Source organism: Oryzias melastigma, linkage group LG1 (genome assembly GCF_002922805.2).
Source record: "Oryzias melastigma strain HK-1 linkage group LG1, ASM292280v2, whole genome shotgun sequence".
NCBI lineage: Eukaryota > Metazoa > Chordata > Actinopteri > Beloniformes > Adrianichthyidae > Oryzias > Oryzias melastigma.
The window spans coordinates 292,736-299,025 of NC_050512.1; the positions used below are offsets into that span (position 1 = coordinate 292,736).

The 6,290-nt window shown below is 36.7% G+C and overlaps 1 protein-coding gene across 1 annotated transcript in view; it reads right to left on the minus strand.

Annotated features, from left to right (window-relative positions):
• The window catches only part of crebbpa (CREB binding protein a), a 65,843-nt gene that overhangs the window by 47,319 nt on the left and 12,234 nt on the right, over positions 1-6,290 (minus strand). The window lies entirely within an intron of this gene.

Genomic DNA, 6,290 nt, shown 5'->3' on the forward strand with positions numbered 1-6,290 from the left:
GTGGGGAAACATAATAAAAATTAAAGAGGAAAATTGTCCTGCGTCATTTCTTTAAGGCAGAACTTGTGTTCCATGAGATCGCTATGGCGGTGCATGAAGATGAAGCATGTTGTGACTAAGTTTGACCACGTTGAACAGAGAGCTTCGTCTAGCTAAGCTAACATCGGCGCTAACACAGCTAGCTCTGCTGCGGCAGTTTTCCGTTTTTAAATGGATCGCGTTCGGCTGTCATTAATGCTGTTTGGAGATAATCCATCAGATCTGCAGCAGATCCGTGACTACGGTACCTCTCTGTCTGCATAATGAGCGTTTCATAAACTGCGCTCTTCTAACCAAACGCCGCGAGGACGGCGCGGATAATGAGTTTACACTGGAAATGAACCGCTCGTCCAAGGCTTCATTCATATTCCGCGCCACGATCACGTCGCTCGGTTTGAAGAGCGGATTATGAAACGTTCACCGCGCAGACAGAGAGGCTGTGTGTCGGTACGCATCTGCCCTGGAGTTGTGGAGCGATGTGCAAGTCCCAAAAGTGAAGTAGCTCGCCTAAAAGTCCAGAGCTAAGTTGACAAGTGTGGCATAACATTAGCGGAATAAGCATACAATTAAATGTAACTTAAAGTCACAAAAACAACAACAAACAGCAAAGCAACCACAACATTAAAGAAGAAGCACAGATTTAAGAGCGGTCCACCAAACTTAATATGATTTAATTTCATTCTGCGCATGTGCAGTGGATGTAGGTAGTGAAAGAATGAAAGAACTGATGTACATTCCAACATCCCCTGGTTTTCTCCCTTTTTAAAAATATACATTTCCCCACTTTTTTAAAGATGTAATGTCTCAAAGCTCTTTGTTTCTATGGGCATCCTGAGGTTTTTTTATGTATAGGAATATCTTCAGTTCAAATATGTCATTAGTGTTTCGCTTTAATAAATGGGCCTCAGTGAGTAAATATTTTGAGAGTGTTTATATCTGCAAATAACTTTTGAAATACTTTGTACATGTTTTATGAAATATACGTATTAAACCTTTAAAAAAATACTTGCAGGCTTTTATTAAGTTTTCTGTAGTTGATTCAGATTACCTCATTTGATTTAAGTCTCGTCTTAATGCCAGAAACAACTTGAGAAAACCTGCATGATTCATTAAAGGCTTAATAAACTATTGTCTTTATTTTTAGTTAGCATATAGCTTAAACACTTCAAGTTTAAAGCCAATGATGGTTAAGATGTGTGTTTTACATCCAGTCGCCGCACAAACCGATTAGTCGACTAATCGAAAAAAATAATCAGAGATTAGTCGACTATTGAACTAATCGTTTGTGGCAGCCCTAATGAACAATATGATAAAAGAAAAAATACTGATCTCTTCCTAAGCTGTGGAGGAAGCTCATCTCAGTTACTTGTATCTAGGGATGCAGTACCAAAACCACTACCGTTTGGGAACCAGTGCTAACAAACAGTACTATTTTTGGTACGGGGCAAGTGGCTGTCACCCACATATCCCTCCACTGACAAGGAACAACAAATGCATGTGGATGGCAGAGTAGCTTCAGCTAAAAAGGTCCAAAGTGTGGCTGTAATTTTCCAAGGTAGATGCAGACTGTCTCAGATGTATCAAAATCTTTGATTTTGCGTTTATAAGTTTCAGTTTAGTGTGCCACCAAACAGCCAATCCCAGACAAGAGGGTTCATACTGATTGTTCTATCCAACAAGTGTCTGCCTCACATTGAAGGTGCTTGGAGTGCTTGACAATACTTTGGACTTTTTATCAGTGCTGTTCGAGTGGACTTCTACAGTCCTCAACCATTCTGGCCCGTTTCTCTTTGAGCAGAACCCAGAAAGTGCAACAAAGCCACACAAATACAACAGGGTTCTGTGTTTATTCATATCAGCGTGTTTAAAATGTCTGCAGCAGAAAAAAAGTCTCCGCTTTTACAATATGTTATGATTATGATTTGTATCGGAATAAATGAATAAATAAAACGTTGTATAAAACGTTAAAATATGAAGAGAAAAGCTTTTTTAAAATCATGAATAATTTGGTGTTTTACTTTGGACAAAAGCGAACATGAGTTCTTAAAAATAAGACACCCTGTGAAGATTAATATTGAAAGTAAAAAAAAAATGCCTTCTCTTCTTCTAAATAGATGCTGAGCCATCTTGCTTTTTCTTACTTAATCTAATCCAAAACACTGTAGTGCAGCAGAAGATAATATATGGCTCAAATCTTTTTTTTTTTTTTATAAAAAAAGAGAACTTTTTGCCAATATTTTGCTCTGGAGGATTCATGGATCACACAAATCTGTTTAGTCAAATGTCAGCAGATACACTTTACAGTTTATTTTACAGTTTAAGGTAATCCTCAGGAGTAAAATCACAAATCTGACTAATAAAATTGAATCAATGTTCAAAGAAAGCATGAGTCATTTTTAAATGAATTGTTTCTCAGCCAAGGAGGCAAAATCAAGAGTAAATGAGCCTGTTTGGCGTTTGACCATCAGCTGCAGACGCCATGCTGGATAAATATGGTAATTTGATTAGATAGATTCTAGACCAGGGGTCTGCAACCTGCGGCTCCAGAGAATGTCTGGCTGTCCTACCCCTCCATTGTGGCTCTGTATATTTTAAGGCAAAAATACAACGTTTTTGGCTTAAAAAAGTATAAAGTAAAATAACTCATCACTCTGCGAGCCTCCAAAGCACAGTAGCTGTAGTGGTTTGATAATCAATAACTAAACAAAAAATACAGTAATTAGCTCTGTTTTAATATTAGAAAGTTAGTTTTATAAATTTATGGCTAAGAAACACCACAAAAGTTTAAAAATATATTTTTTACATTGCTGACATTACACTACCTACCACTAAAGTTACTCCATTGAGATGATCCTATGTGACACAGGAAGTCTTTTATTTTGAAAAGGAAGTCTTGTGAACTTCCGTTAAAAGTTAAAACTGTGTCATATTTGGGGAAAAAAAAATCTATTTTCTCTTAAAGTTTGTTTTTCTTTATGCCAGAAATTGATAGTTTATATTTCACATAAAAACAACAATAACTTAAATACAAAGTCTTATTTTTTTAGCGGATGTGTGGCTCCTACTGGGTTGTGTTCAGTGAGAAATCGACCAAAATGGCTCTTTAAGTGTTAAAGGTTGCAGAGCCCTGGTGTAGACCAGTCGGCAGGCTGTTTGGTGGTACAAATGTCCCACTAAAGGGAAAGTTATGAACGCAAAATTAAAGGTAGGGAGAAACGGAGATGAAACAACGCAGCTGAAAACATCTGTGTTGCAAACGCATTAAGATTTTTTGAAAGCAAAAAAAGTTTTTGAAAGCAAATATTTAACAATTTCATTAGCAAATGAGGTTTTATTCTTTAATCGTTACATTTTGCTTGCAATTTAAGAAATTTTGATCTCAAAACTGTGATTTTTGATTGCAATATGGTGGCAAAAAAAAAAAAAATCCCTCAACCATTTTTCTATTTAGTGACATCATAGCAAGAATCCAAAACACACAAAACATTTTATTTCATTGAAAACATTAATCTCCTGGAGGCAGATTTAGGAAAATATGACACTAAAATGTGTTGAAACATGTATGAATCACTGTAATGCAACCTTTTTATCTTTAAAAAATGTCCTGATGTTCAGCTGGTTCAGACTGCAGGTGACTGAGGACAGACTGCTCTCCTCATGGGGGCTGCAGGGAGCTTTTTCAGAACAGTGTTTTAATGCAGTTCTCTGCAGCTTTAAGTGTATTCAGTTTGATGAAATCTCTTCTGACGAAGGAAAAAACAAAGCGTGTGGTGTCAACGGAACAGACATTTGGTCCACAATGAAAACAATTTGGCAAACTTAGAAATAGTTTTTTTTTTTTTGGAAACTTTACAACTCGAAGGAGTGGAAGGAGTACTGTTTTTTAAGAAGTACCAATTAAATTTACTTGAATGTTACAAGTTTACTTTACAAGCAATGGTCCTTCAGGGGCTCCTCCTCAAAAGTTTTGGAAGTCCTGTTGTAGATAAGTGGTCACAGGAAAACAGGTTGCAGGAAATCACAATTGTCAATAGTAGAGGTTAGGTAGAAGAGGTTCCCTACTAAATCCCCCTTCTCTACTGCTTTCAAATCAGCTGAAATAATGCCCCAGATGCTTAGAAAATGCATATAAAGGGCCCTACATTTTCCAAACTGTCAGGGTGGGTTGGGGATTTGGGGGTGCTCCGGCACTCTGCATGGTAGTGGTAAAATCATACTCTGAAAATGTTTGAGGCCCTTGTGGAATAATCCGCAAGTTTGCATCACAACTACAAAGACAGAAACAAAGAGTATGTAAGACTGAAGCCACAAAGAAGAAAAAAACATTTTTAAAATCTCATTTTAATAAAACCCTTCCGCTCTTTGGGGTCCAAATGACTCCAACCACATATTGATGTGTGATTCCTTCCATGACAAATGTGGACAAAGGTGGACAGGATTTTATGTCTGCCATGGACATTAGTGAACCTCAAAAATCAAAGATAAAGATTTGGTTTTTCCTACTTTATCCACAGACATTTCAGGACAAAACGTTGGATGTAGATCTATTGACCAGTTATTTTTGCCTGAGGTGATTGGTGCAGAAAATGAGCGACAGCCGGAGTTTACCTTAATGTGACGCTACAGAAGCAGTCTTCAGGGACAGTCAATAAAGTACACGAAAACACCCCAGACCAACAATAGTAGGTTCTCAGAAACTCACCACGAATAATCTCAAAAACATCACAAGTACTCATTATTGCTGAAACAAACTCCACAGAAATCTCTAATATCATTACTCTCTCTCTTAAAGTGAAGTTGGAGTAATGCAAGTTGTAGACATGTCCTTATCTTCTCGCTTTAGGACTACAGCTGCTGTAATCCAAAAAAAAAAAAATTCTGAGAACATTATAGCAAAATAAAAAAAGATAACAATATTATATAGTGAAAAATGATAGTGAAGTTGGCAAACTTGACCAGACCCACAACATGACCATCAAGCAGGTCACACAGGATTGACTCAGGAACAAAATAAATAAATGGTTTGTACTGATCAATATTTAATCCGTTCTCCAACGTTTGTTCTTGCTTGTGGTTAAAGTAGAAAGAACAAAACAAACAGGTGATATGACAAGCCTATAAAACAGATCCAGTCGATAACATGGACACATTGTAGCTTTTCAACTTTTACTTCCAGGTCATTTTATCGTTTTCAAGAGCAGATGAGGTTCGTGTCCAGCCTGTTTGTAGTTCTTAAAAATATTCAAACGAAAATCTCGAAAAAGATTAACACGAAGATCATGCTTTTTATTTTTAATACACGAAAAAAATTGAACAAAGATCACCTTTTTATCTTAATGTAATGCAATTAACGTTCACGCTACGGCCATTATAACGTGTTTTTAAAAGTTCTTTTGCAGCGTTCAGCCGCCATCGCTGATTCTTTCCTTCATGTGGCTCATCAGCCCTGCTTCTACCATCCTGCTGATGTTGAAGGACTTGGAGCAAAGTCTGCACTTCTACACGTTTCTGGTGAGGGTCTTTAAGTAGACACAGTTGATCCCTCTCCGTAAAAAGCCATTTGTCAAAGCTGCATTTTCCCGGCATTTCACGATCCATGTCTGACAGCAACTTGAAAGCGCCGCTGCTGAACTGCTGAAACTTCGAACTGCTTTCTGGTAACATAAACTCTCGTTTACCAATAGTGCAAGTTGTGTTCTGCCTCAATTTAAATTCAAATCACATGTTAAAAGGTTTTATTTTTAATGTCTTTTGCATCAAAGTTATTCAAATTCCATGACTTTTCCAAAACTTTGCAGAGGATGTCATTTTTCATAAACTTTTCAAGGATCTAGAAATTGCATTTTTAATTTTTAAAACTTTTTCAGGTTTTTAATTACCGTACGAACCCTGTTTGAAACAATTTCAAGTATGTATTATTCTGTGGTATGAGCTTGGCAACGTAAGACCTGTGGCCAAATCCACAAGTAATATCCCCCTCCAAAGTGTAGAAATCCCCCATGAGAAGCATTCACATTTAACAAAGTGAATTCAAGGGCCTGGAAACAATGTTGATAACATTTACCTTTAAAAAAGTTATGTTCACCTGGTTTAGACTACAGGTGGACAGTGATTGAAAATTCGATTTTCTATTTTAATGGATTTTTTTCCTCCGTACTTTTATTTTTTTTTTAACAAAGGTTACAAATAACAGAATATTTTTAACAAAACTATTTTATTTTAACATGTCTTTTGGAAATTGGCTCAAAACT